At 40.0% G+C, this 12,215-nt stretch overlaps 1 long non-coding RNA gene and 4 other non-coding genes across 5 annotated transcripts; all 5 read right to left on the minus strand.

The window, feature by feature from the left end:
- Positions 1-422: 422 nt before the first annotated feature.
- trnam-cau lies at positions 423-494 on the minus strand. Its single transcript has one exon. It is a non-coding gene; the product is annotated as a tRNA-Met (tRNA).
- Positions 495-2,851: 2,357 nt separating this feature from the next.
- trnam-cau lies at positions 2,852-2,923 on the minus strand. Its single transcript has one exon. It is a non-coding gene; the product is annotated as a tRNA-Met (tRNA).
- A 1,141-nt stretch (positions 2,924-4,064) lies between these two features.
- On the minus strand, positions 4,065-4,136 carry trnam-cau. The gene has a single exon. It is a non-coding gene; the product is annotated as a tRNA-Met (tRNA).
- A 1,853-nt stretch (positions 4,137-5,989) lies between these two features.
- Positions 5,990-6,061, minus strand: trnam-cau. The gene has a single exon. It is a non-coding gene; the product is annotated as a tRNA-Met (tRNA).
- Positions 6,062-7,981: 1,920 nt separating this feature from the next.
- LOC120573351 lies at positions 7,982-8,584 on the minus strand. Its single transcript, XR_005641692.1, has 3 exons — positions 8,519-8,584; positions 8,231-8,412; positions 7,982-8,147 (listed from the first exon to the last, which is right to left on the minus strand). It is a non-coding gene; the product is annotated as an uncharacterized LOC120573351 (long non-coding RNA).
- Positions 8,585-12,215: the final 3,631 nt, after the last annotated feature.

A 12,215-nucleotide genomic window follows, 5' to 3' on the forward strand; every position in this document is an offset into this window, starting at 1 on the left:
TGGAGCAGTGTTTGTGATTGGTACATAACGAATCACTTCAAGTGATCAAAGGGGATTGTCAGAATGAGTGAAGTCATGTCATTAAGGGTGGAGCCTTTAGCAGGTGGAGACATTTCACTTTAGACACTTGTGACAACAGATAGTTTGTCAATATGGATAAAGCAATAGACAGGATATAGACTTCACGCTGATCCAAAGCATTGCATTGCTTGCAAATGAACAGACCAAAAACATTGGAGCAGGTGAAAGTGTTTGTGATTGGTACATAACGAATCACTTCAAGTGATCAAAAGGGATTGTCAGAATGAGCCTTTAGCAGGTGGAGACATTTCACTTTAGACACTTGTGGCAACAGGTAGCTTGTCAAATGGATATAGCATTAGACAGGATATAGACATCATGCTGATCCAAAGCATTGCATTTAGCAGAGGATGGTTTCGATCCATCGACCTCTGGGTTATGGGCCCAGCACGCTTCCGCTGCGCCACTCTGCTCTTCTTTTTAGTAGAAAGGGCTGGAAAATCTGTGGTTCAAATATTGTGGGAATGTTTGGGAACCTATGGCAACCAAGGTTCCAGCAGCTTATGGGTTGCAAAGTTAAGCTTTTTGTAGACCATGCAACAATCTTTTTTGTGATTTTCCTGATTACCTCCAATAATCTTGAAGGAACCTACTGAAACAATAATTAACTGGGACATTTCACTTTGGACAATCTTGTGGCAATGGATTCTTAGTCTTTTCAAAATATGGTAATGCGATCCAAAGCATTTAGTATTAGCAGACTATAGTTTTAATCATCCTCTGGTTTCGGAGTGTTTTCGATTCAATAATAAATGCTTAGTTGACCGTTAGACACTTGTGGCAATGAATGAGTATTTCACGTTGAACACGTGATTGTGAGTGGTCTTTGGGAAATTGCGAGTACAGCAATGAAAGTTAAGAGTCGGCAAGGAGGGTACCATGTTGCCTCTTACCATTCTTGTTGCTTTACCAAGATACATTATAAGACCTCTGTGCATCTCATAGGTATGTTGGGGCATCGGATAAGTTGCTTTTACCTGGGCTGAACTTGTGAACAACCCATTTTGCATATTCACTGTAAAGAGCCATTACCCCTCCCACTGCCAACAATTGTTCCCAAAACAATAGGACATACATTTTTTGATTGGAAATGAACAGACCAAAAACAATGGAGCCAAAAACAGTCCAAAAACAATGGAGCAGTGTTTGTGATTGGTACATAACGAATCACTTCAAGTGATCAAAGGGGATTGTCAGAATGAGTGAAGTCATGTCATTAAGGGTGGAGCCTTTAGCAGGTGGAGACATTTCACTTTAGACACATGTGACAACAGATAGTTTGTCAATATGGATAAAGCAATAGACAGGATATAGACTTCACGCTGATCCAAAGCATTGCATTGCTTGCAAATGAACAGACCAAAAACATTGGAGCAGGTGAAAGTGTTTGTGATTGGTACATAACGAATCACTTCAAGTGATCAAAAGGGATTGTCAGAATGAGCCTTTAGCAGGTGGAGACATTTCACTTTAGACACTTGTGGCAACAGGTAGCTTGTCAAATGGATATAGCATTAGACAGGATATAGACATCATGCTGATCCAAAGCATTGCATTTAGCAGAGGGTTGTTTTCGATCCATCGACCTCTGGGTTATGGGCCCAGCACGCTTCGCCGCCACTCTGCTCTCTTCTTTTAGTAGAAAGGGCTGGAAAATCTGTGGTTCAAATATTGTGGGAATGTTTGGGAACCTATGGCAACCAAGGTTCCAGCAGCTTATGGGTTGCAAAGTTAAGCTTTTTGTAGACCATGCAACAATCTTTTTTGTGATTTTCCTGATTACCTCCAATAATCTTGAAGGAACCTACTGAAACAATAATTAACTGGGACATTTCACTTTGGACAATCTTGTGGCAATGGATTCTTAGTCTTTTCAAAATATGGTAATGCGATCCAAAGCATTTAGTATTAGCAGACTATAGTTTTAATCATCCTCTGGTTTCGGAGTGTTTTCGATTCAATAATAAATGCTTAGTTGACGTTAGACACTTGTGGCAATGAATGAGTATTTCACGTTGAACACGTGATTGTGAGTGGTCTTTTGGAAATGCGAGTACAGCAATGAAAGTTAAGAGTCGGCAAGGAGGGTACCATGTTGCCTCTTACCATTCTTGTTGCTTTACCAAGATACATTATAAGACCTCTGTGCATCTCATAGGTATGTTGGGGCATCGGATAAGTTGCTTTTACCTGGGCTGAACTTGTGAACAACCCATTTTGCATATTCACTGTAAAGAGCCATTACCCCTCCCACTGCCAACAATTGTTCCCAAAACAATAGGACATACATTTTTTGATTGGAAATGAACAGACCAAAAACAATGGAGCCAAAAACAGTCCAAAAACAATGGAGCAGTGTTTGTGATTGGTACATAACGAATCACTTCAAGTGATCAAAGGGGATTGTCAGAATGAGTGAAGTCATGTCATTAAGGGTGGAGCCTTTAGCAGGTGGAGACATTTCACTTTAGACACATGTGACAACAGATAGTTTGTCAATATGGATAAAGCAATAGACAGGATATAGACTTCACGCTGATCCAAAGCATTGCATTGCTTGCAAATGAACAGACCAAAAACATTGGAGCAGGTGAAAGTGTTTGTGATTGGTACATAACGAATCACTTCAAGTGATCAAAAGGGATTGTCAGAATGAGCCTTTAGCAGGTGGAGACATTTCACTTTAGACACTTGTGGCAACAGGTAGCTTGTCAAATGGATATAGCATTAGACAGGATATAGACATCATGCTGATCCAAAGCATTGCATTTAGCAGAGGATGGTTTCGATCCATCGACCTCTGGGTTATGGGCCCAGCACGCTTCCGCTGCGCCACTCTGCTCTTCTTTTTAGTAGAAAGGGCTGGAAAATCTGTGGTTCAAATATTGTGGGAATGTTTGGGAACCTATGGCAACCAAGGTTCCAGCAGCTTATGGGTTGCAAAGTTAAGCTTTTGTAGACCATGCAACAATCTTTTTTGTGATTTTCCTGATTACCTCCAATAATCTTGAAGGAACCTACTGAAACAATAATTAACTGGGACATTTCACTTTGGACAATCTTGTGGCAATGGATTCTTAGTCTTTTCAAAATATGGTAATGCGATCCAAAGCATTTAGTATTAGCAGACTATAGTTTTAATCATCCTCTGGTTTCGGAGTGTTTTCGATTCAATAATAAATGCTTAGTTGACGTTAGACACTTGTGGCAATGAATGAGTATTTCACGTTGAACACGTGATTGTGAGTGGTCTTTTGGAAATGCGAGTACAGCAATGAAAGTTAAGAGTCGGCAAGGAGGGTACCATGTTGCCTCTTACCATTCTTGTTGCTTTACCAAGATACATTATAAGACCTCTGTGCATCTCATAGGTATGTTGGGGCATCGGATAAGTTGCTTTTACCTGGGCTGAACTTGTGAACAACCCATTTTGCATATTCACTGTAAAGAGCCATTACCCCTCCCACTGCCAACAATTGTTCCCAAAACAATAGGACATACATTTTTTGATTGGAAATGAACAGACCAAAAACAATGGAGCCAAAAACAGTCCAAAAACAATGGAGCAGTGTTTGTGATTGGTACATAACGAATCACTTCAAGTGATCAAAGGGGATTGTCAGAATGAGTGAAGTCATGTCATTAAGGGTGGAGCCTTTAGCAGGTGGAGACATTTCACTTTAGACACATGTGACAACAGATAGTTTGTCAATATGGATAAAGCAATAGACAGGATATAGACTTCACGCTGATCCAAAGCATTGCATTGCTTGCAAATGAACAGACCAAAAACATTGGAGCAGGTGAAAGTGTTTGTGATTGGTACATAACGAATCACTTCAAGTGATCAAAAGGGATTGTCAGAATGAGCCTTTAGCAGGTGGAGACATTTCACTTTAGACACTTGTGGCAACAGGTAGCTTGTCAAATGGATATAGCATTAGACAGGATATAGACATCATGCTGATCCAAAGCATTGCATTTAGCAGAGGATGGTTTCGATCCATCGACCTCTGGGTTATGGGCCCAGCACGCTTCCGCTGCGCCACTCTGCTCTTCTTTTTAGTAGAAAGGGCTGGAAAATCTGTGGTTCAAATATTGTGGGAATGTTTGGGAACCTATGGCAACCAAGGTTCCAGCAGCTTATGGGTTGCAAAGTTAAGCTTTTTGTAGACCATGCAACAATCTTTTTTGTGATTTTCCTGATTACCTCCAATAATCTTGAAGGAACCTACTGAAACAATAATTAACTGGGACATTTCACTTTGGACAATCTTGTGGCAATGGATTCTTAGTCTTTTCAAAATATGGTAATGCGATCCAAAGCATTTAGTATTAGCAGACTATAGTTTTAATCATCCTCTGGTTTCGGAGTGTTTTCGATTCAATAATAAATGCTTAGTTGACGTTAGACACTTGTGGCAATGAATGAGTATTTCACGTTGAACACGTGATTGTGAGTGGTCTTTTGGAAACAGGGCAATGCGAGTACAGCAATGAAAGTTAAGAGTCTGCAAGGAGGGTACCATGTTGCCATTTACCATTCTAGTTGCTTCACCAAGACACATTATAAGATCTCTGTGAAACTCATAGGTATGTTAGGGCATCGGATAAGTTGCTTTACCAGATATGTGTTTGTGATTGGTACATAACGAATCACTTCAAGTGATCAAAGGGGATTGTCAGAATGAGTGAAGTCATGTCATTAAGGGTGGAGCCTTTAGCAGGTGGAGACATTTCACTTTAGACACTTGTGACAACAGATAGTTTGTCAATATGGATATAGCAATAGACAGGATATGGACTTCACGCTGATCCAAAGCATTGCATTGCTTGCAAATGAACAGACCAAAAACAATGGAGCAGGTGAAAGTGTTTGTGATTGGTACATAACGAATCACTTCAAGTGATCAAAAGGGATTGTCAGAATGAGCCTTTAGCAGGTGGAGACATTTCACTTTAGACACTTGTGACAACAGATAGTTTGTCAATATGGATATAGCAATAGACAGGATATGGACTTCACGCTGATCCAAAGCATTGCATTGCTTGCAAATGAACAGACCAAAAACAATGGAGTAGGTGAAAGTGTTTGTGATTGGTACATAACGAATCACTTCAAGTGATCAAAAGGGATTGTCAGAATGAGCCTTTAGCAGGTGGAGACATTTCACTTTAGACACTTGTGACAACAGATAGTTTGTCAATATGGATATAGCAATAGACAAGATATGGACTTCACGCTGATCCAAAGCATTGCATTGCTTGCAAATGAACAGACCAAAAATAATGGAGCAGGGGAAAGTGTTTGTGATTGGTACATAACGAATCACTTCAAGTGATCAAAAGGGATTGTCAGAATGAGCCTTTAGCAGGTGGAGACATTTCACTTTAGACACTTGTGACAACAGATAGTTTGTCAATATGGATATAGCAATAGACAGGATATGGACTTCACGCTGATCCAAAGCATTGCATTGCTTGCAAATGAACAGACCAAAAACAATGGAGCAGGTGAAAGTGTTTGTGATTGGTACATAACGAATCACTTCAAGTGATCAAAAGGGATTGTCAGAATGAGCCTTTAGCAGGTGGAGACATTTCACCTTAGACACTTGTGGCAACAGGTAGCTTGTCAAATGGATATAGCAATAGACAGGATATAGACTTCACGCTGATCCAAAGCATTGCGTTGCTTGCAAATGAACAGACCAAAAACAATGGAGCAGGTGAACGTGTTTGCGATTGGTACATAACGAATCACTTCAAGTGATTGTCAGAATAAGTGAAATCATGTCATTAACGGTGGAGCCTTTTCACTTTAGACACTTGTGGCAACAGGTAGCTTGTCAAATGGATATAGCATTAGACAGGATATAGACATCATGCTGATCCAAAGCATTGCATTTAGCAGAGGATGGTTTCGATCCATCGACCTCTGGGTTATGGGCCCAGCACGCTTCCGCTGCGCCACTCTGCTCTTCTTTTTAGTTGAAAGGGCTGGAAAATCTGTGGTTCAAATATTGTGGGAATGTTTGGGAACCTATGGCAACCAAGGTTCCAGCAGCTTATGGGTTGCAAAGTTAAGCTTTTTGTAGACCATGCAACAATCTTTTTTGTGATTTTCCTGATTACCTCCAATAATCTTGAAGGAACCTAGTGAAACAATAATTAGCTGGGACATTTCACTTTGGACAATCTTGTGGCAATGGATTCTTACACACTTAAAAATGATGGGTTAAAAATAACCCAACTTGGGTTGTTTTATAACCCAACCGCTGGATCACTATTGCACCGGACCAACAGTAGTTAATTTGACCCAGCAAGATGGGTTGGTCATTTTTAACCCAACAGATGAGTTAAATATTCTACCCAAATGCTGGGTCAAATTAATTACAATTCTGGGTTGATTCAACTATATATTTGTTATATAGTGTATAGGGGTGGTACGGTTCACAAAACCCACGGTTCGGTTCGTATCACGGTTTTAGGGTCACCGTTTTCAGTTCAGTACGGTTCTTATTTTTTCTTTAACACTCCAGAATATACTAAGGCATATAGCTAAAATTAGCATATTGAATGCATGTTGCACAAAACGTGCACACAGTGGCAGTTCTATATTGTTTTATTTCATCATAGGTAACGTGAAATCCCAAATGTTCCCACACACCAGACTATAAACGACGCTGGCGCATCCTACAGCTCTGGGCAGCCTCTCTCCCACTTGACATTTCTGCAGGTGACGTGACCTGCAGCTGCAGCACGCCACTTGAGGAGCGGTCGGCTCGGTGTCTCTCAAAATCTAATGAAAATCTTTTAAACTGACCTTTGTCGATCTTAAATGAAGACAGATTCAGCAACTGCATGGCCTATTTCTCGCTTAAAATGTTTTCAGAAACACGTTTCGGTGAACTATTTTAGTACAATATGAGATCGTATTCTGAACGAGCCGCCATGACAGTCTGCTTTTAAATTTGGGACCAGCCAGACCCATGTGACGCAATCGTCCAATCAGCTGCCATGGGTTGCGTTTGTCACGCCCATCCCGCTCGTCATTTCCAGTAACTGTTTTAACATAGGTGTCGAAAGTGGACACTACGGCAGTAAGAGGTTAGTGCACATTAACAGTGTACTGACGAACCGTGCGGTACACACACGCTCCGAACCGAGACTAGCGAACCGAGCGGTTCGGGTGTTTTTTCATGAACCGTACCACCCCTAATAGTGTACCCAAATGCTGGGTCAAATTAATTACAATTCTGGGTTGATTCAACTACATATTTGTTATATAGTGTATAGGTGAATGCTTGGCAAAATTAACCCATATCCCAGATTCATTCTAACACATTACAGTAAAATTAAAGAAAATAAATTGCAATAAAACTGTTAAACTACAAACCTAGAACAGAATACATGCTAGATTTATGCATATATGCAATAAACACTTAAACAATACAAAAACAAAACATAATGGAATCTTTGAAAAAAATGTATTATATCAACAATATAGTGGAACTGGTGCAGTTCATATCACTCAGGTAGGAAAACATTCAGAGCAAAACAACAATTACGAATGAACTGGCTGAACATTCAACAGGCCAACAGTCAACAGGTCTATAGTGAGCAAATTCAAATTCCTATTAAAAAGCTGCTATTAAGAGCCATTAGCTCTACTTGCAAGCAAGTATTCTACTTTGAATAAACTTTACCATTTTAGACTCCCCTCCTGGCATTTTGATGCAGCATCCCCATGCAGGAGAAGCCTGTGCAATCTATAAAATGGAAAACACATTTTTAAAACCAATTCAATGTGGCACACTAATAAAACATTATAAACAATGCATCCTCATATGTAAGATCATATTTCCCTATACCTACCATGCCTTTGGTCATTAGGTGAGGGAACTCTTCGAGGATCTGATCGATGGTCCAATTGTTGTCCCTAATCCACTTGGCCCTGTAGACTGCCGTGTTCCGCATGTAGGTCTCTATCTGGCTGAGGGGCTGAGAATTGTTTCTCAACCATTCTTTAAGCTGTGACTCACGTTCGTCTGATATGGTACATTCTGTAAAAAAGAACAAGAAAGTTGTCATTCACTGAAATATGGATGTTTTGCTTCATCAAATAATTTTTCAGTTTAATAATTACCTGGTATGAGAGCCCTTGCAAGAGCGCCATCATCTGGCATTTGTGGTGGTGTCTGTGCCGTGCTCTGCGACCTGCTGGTTGATCTCAGCCGCTTCCTGACGTTCCGCAGCCTTTCCTCCAGGAATCCAGTGGCTGGCTCTATTCATCTATTGGAGTCACTTTGACACATTACATGGAAGCTACTGAAAAAAAGAGGAAATTATATTTCATAAGAATTCATGTCTGAAAAGGGCTTTAGTAGCAATGCACACTTGATATGCTGTGGATGGGAAAACAAATATTTCTTACCTTTAAATCTTTCGACAAGGTCTGGCACTCTGTCAAAGTGTTAATGACAAAGCTATCCATTGATCTAAAACAAACACAAAAAGAGCTTAAGCAAAGATACAATTGCTATTGTATTAACTATTCGGATATCACCATGTAAAAGCAATGCAGACTAACAGAAGAATGTAATCCAATGTGAAGATAACAGCCATTTTATTTAGCATCACAATCCTCCCTCTCTACCTATACAATTCATATGACAAATTGCATGCATGTAAATTGTTTTTATATGAATGCAATTCATATTTGAATATTTGTGGCTGCTCACAGCATAGCCTTCAGGGCACGACTATCAGTACAACAGTCTACAGCAGTGGTTCCCAAACTTTTTATTATATATTTCTTAACCGTTAACTCAAGTGGCCCTTGTTGTTTGCCAGGCCGCCATTTAAAATAAGCATTTGTTCGTATCTATTGTGGGTCACCACATTACTTAAATAAATGCACATACATGCATTTAGTTTTTACATACTTTAATCAGTCAAACACTGTGTTATGCCTTCACATTTCACATTAAAAGCTTCAGGAAAAACAAGCGCGTTCATTTAGAGCCAGTTAAAATAATATAGCTGTCCCAGACGACCTGAGAGGTCTGGGTGGGTCATAGTGTAGTAGCAGATCAGAAATGTATTTTGGCCCTAAACTGTTTATTGATTTATAAACCAGTAAAAGTATTTTGAAATCAATTCTTTGGGACACTGGAAGCCAGTGTAGAGACTTCAGTACTGGAGTGATGTGATCCACTTTCCTGGTTTTAGTGAGGACTCGAGCAGCAGCGTTCTGAATCAGCTGCAGCTGTCTGATTGATTTTTTAGGGAGACCTGTAAAGACACCGTTACAGTAGTCAAGTCTACTGAAGATAAAAGCATGGACAAGTTTTTCCAGATCCTGCTGAGACATAAGTCCTCTAACCCTTGATATATTTTTAAGGTGATAATTTTTTATTATGTTAATGTGGCTGTTAAAATTTAGGTCTGAGTCCATGACTACACCAAGATTTCTGGCTTTGTCTGTTGTTTTTAACATTGTCGTTTGAAGCTGAGCTCTGACTTTCAATCGTTCCTCTTTTGCTCCAAAAACAACCACCTCCGTTTTTTCTTCATTTAATTTAAGAAAGTTCTGGCACATCCAATCATTAATTTGTTCAATGCACATATTTAATTGTTGTATTGGGCTATAGTTCCCTGGCGATAAGGTTATGTAAATTTGTGTGTCATCTGCATAACTATGGTAACTTATTTTGTTGTTTTCCATAATCTGAGCCAGTGGAAACATGTAGATGTTGAACAGAAGAGGCCCCAGAACAGAGCCTTGGGGAACTCCGCATGTCATATTTGTATGCTCAGATGTATAATTACCTATAGACACAAAGTAGTCCCTATTCTTTAAATAGGATTCAAACCACTTTAGTACTGAGCCAGAAAGACCAACCCAGTTTTCCAATCGGTCAAGCAATATGTCATGGTCTACTGTATCAAATGCAGCACTGAGATCAAGTAATACTAAGACTGAAATTTTGCCACTATCTGTGTTTAAGTGGATGTCATTAAAGTCTTTAACAAGAGCTGTCTCAGTGCTGTGGTGTGGTCGAAAACCTGACTGGAAGGCATCAAAAATGTTGTTTAGCGATAAGAAAAGGTTGAGTTGTTGAAAAACCGCTTTTTCTATGATTTTACTTAAAAATGGAAGGTTTGATATTGGCCTATAGTTGCTCATTAGTGTTGTGTCTAGATTGTTCTTTTTTAGGAGTGGCTTGATGACTGCAGTTTTCAGGGCCTGTGGGAAGATACCTGAGAGCAGAGATGTGTTTACAATCTGTAGAAGATCAGAAGCCAAACAATTCAAAACATTTTTGAAAACACCCGTTGGTAGAATATCAAGGCAACAGGAGGAGGTTTTCAGATGTTGTATAATGTCCTCCAGGTTTTTAAGGTTGATCGTATGAAATTGTGTCATGTTGGAATTTGTTTTGCGTGCACACTGTGACAACACATATCCTGTACTTGATATGGAGGCACTGACTGTTTGTCTAATTTTCTGAATTTTGTCTGTGAAGAAGGAGGCAAAGTCATTGCAAGCCTCGGTAGACAACAGTTCAGATGCTACCGGTACTGGAGGGTTAGTTAATCTATCAACAGTAGCAAACAAAGCACGTGAATTATTATTGTTTCTGGCGATAATGTCAGAGAAAAAGGACCGCCTTGCATTTCTTAGTTCCAGATTATAAATGCGAAGTCTCTCTTTATAAGTGTTATAATGGACCTGGAGATTAGATTTTCGCCAACTGCGTTCAGCTTTTCGACACTCTCTTTTTTCTGTTCTCACACCTATAAAATTTCTCCATAGAGATCTTTTCTTACCAGAGACAGCTTTGATCTTAGTGGGAGCAATAGCATCAATAACATTCGTAATTTTACAGTTGAAATTATCTACCAGCTCAGTGACTGAGGCCCCAGTGAGGGTGGGTGTAGAGGAGAAAAGCTGAATGAATGATTCACTGGTGTTTTCAGTGATATACCGTTTTCTGATTAACTTTGTTTGAACACTTTTGGGCAGAGAGATAGTGCCGTTAAAGAAAACACAGGAATGATCAGAGAGAGCAACATCAGTCACCACAACCTTGGAAATGTTCAGACCCTTGGAGATAATCAAGTCCAGAGTGTGCCCCTTATTGTGCGTGGGCTGTGTCACATGCTGAGTCAGTCCATAGCTCTCAAAAACACAACACAGTTCTTTGGTCCCTCGGTCCTGGGGGTTGTCAACATGAATGTTAAAATCACCAGCAATAACTACACGGTCAAAGTTAATACAGATTATAGACAGCAGTTCATTAAAATCGTCAAAGAAGTTTGCACAGTATTTAGGTGGCCTGTAGATATTTAGAAGTAGAGCTTGAGGGGAGGATCTTAGCTGAAGAGCCACATATTCAAAAGAAGCAAAATCTCCGTAAGATATTTGCATACAGTGGAATGAGTCATTAAACAAAATGGTGACTCCACCTCCTTTCTTATTCACTCTATTCTCACTCATAAAACTAAAGTTAGGGGGGGCTGACTCAATGAGAACAGCAGCACTGTTATTATGTATTATGGTCCAACCAGGTTTCAGTTAAAAACATAAAATCAAGATTGTGCTTGATAATAAAATCATTGATTAAAAATGATTTTCCCGTCAAAGATCTAACGTTTAGTAGGGCTAGTGTTAGTGCGTTTTCATTTTTTGGGACAGACTGTGGCTGACGAGGAATGGATGCTAAATTTGCAAAGTTTGCAGTTACGTACTTATTCGCCATTCTTTTTCTATTACCTATCACAACATAAATTGTGGAAGAATCTAATACGCAGGGCCCAGGCTTGTCTTGGAAAGAGTCATGAGTGCTACTATGCATGCAGCCTGGACCCGGCCCATATCAGTTAATGCTTACTGCATTTTGCACACAAGCATCCTTATCAGTTTGGGGAGAAGGAGTTAGCTGCCGTCCTTGAGGGGCAGAGGTGCCTGGCGTTTGACGATGGGAGAAGGAAGGGGGCATACTTGGTTCCAGCATTCACCAGCTGCTTCATCTGGTCAGTGAACTCCAACATGGGGATGGGGAAAGAGGGAGAGAACGACGTTATCCTTAAAGAGGTCCTCAAAGCTGTTGTGGTTGTCAAAGGGG

This window comes from Perca fluviatilis, chromosome 14 (assembly GCF_010015445.1).
Source record: "Perca fluviatilis chromosome 14, GENO_Pfluv_1.0, whole genome shotgun sequence".
NCBI lineage: Eukaryota > Metazoa > Chordata > Actinopteri > Perciformes > Percidae > Perca > Perca fluviatilis.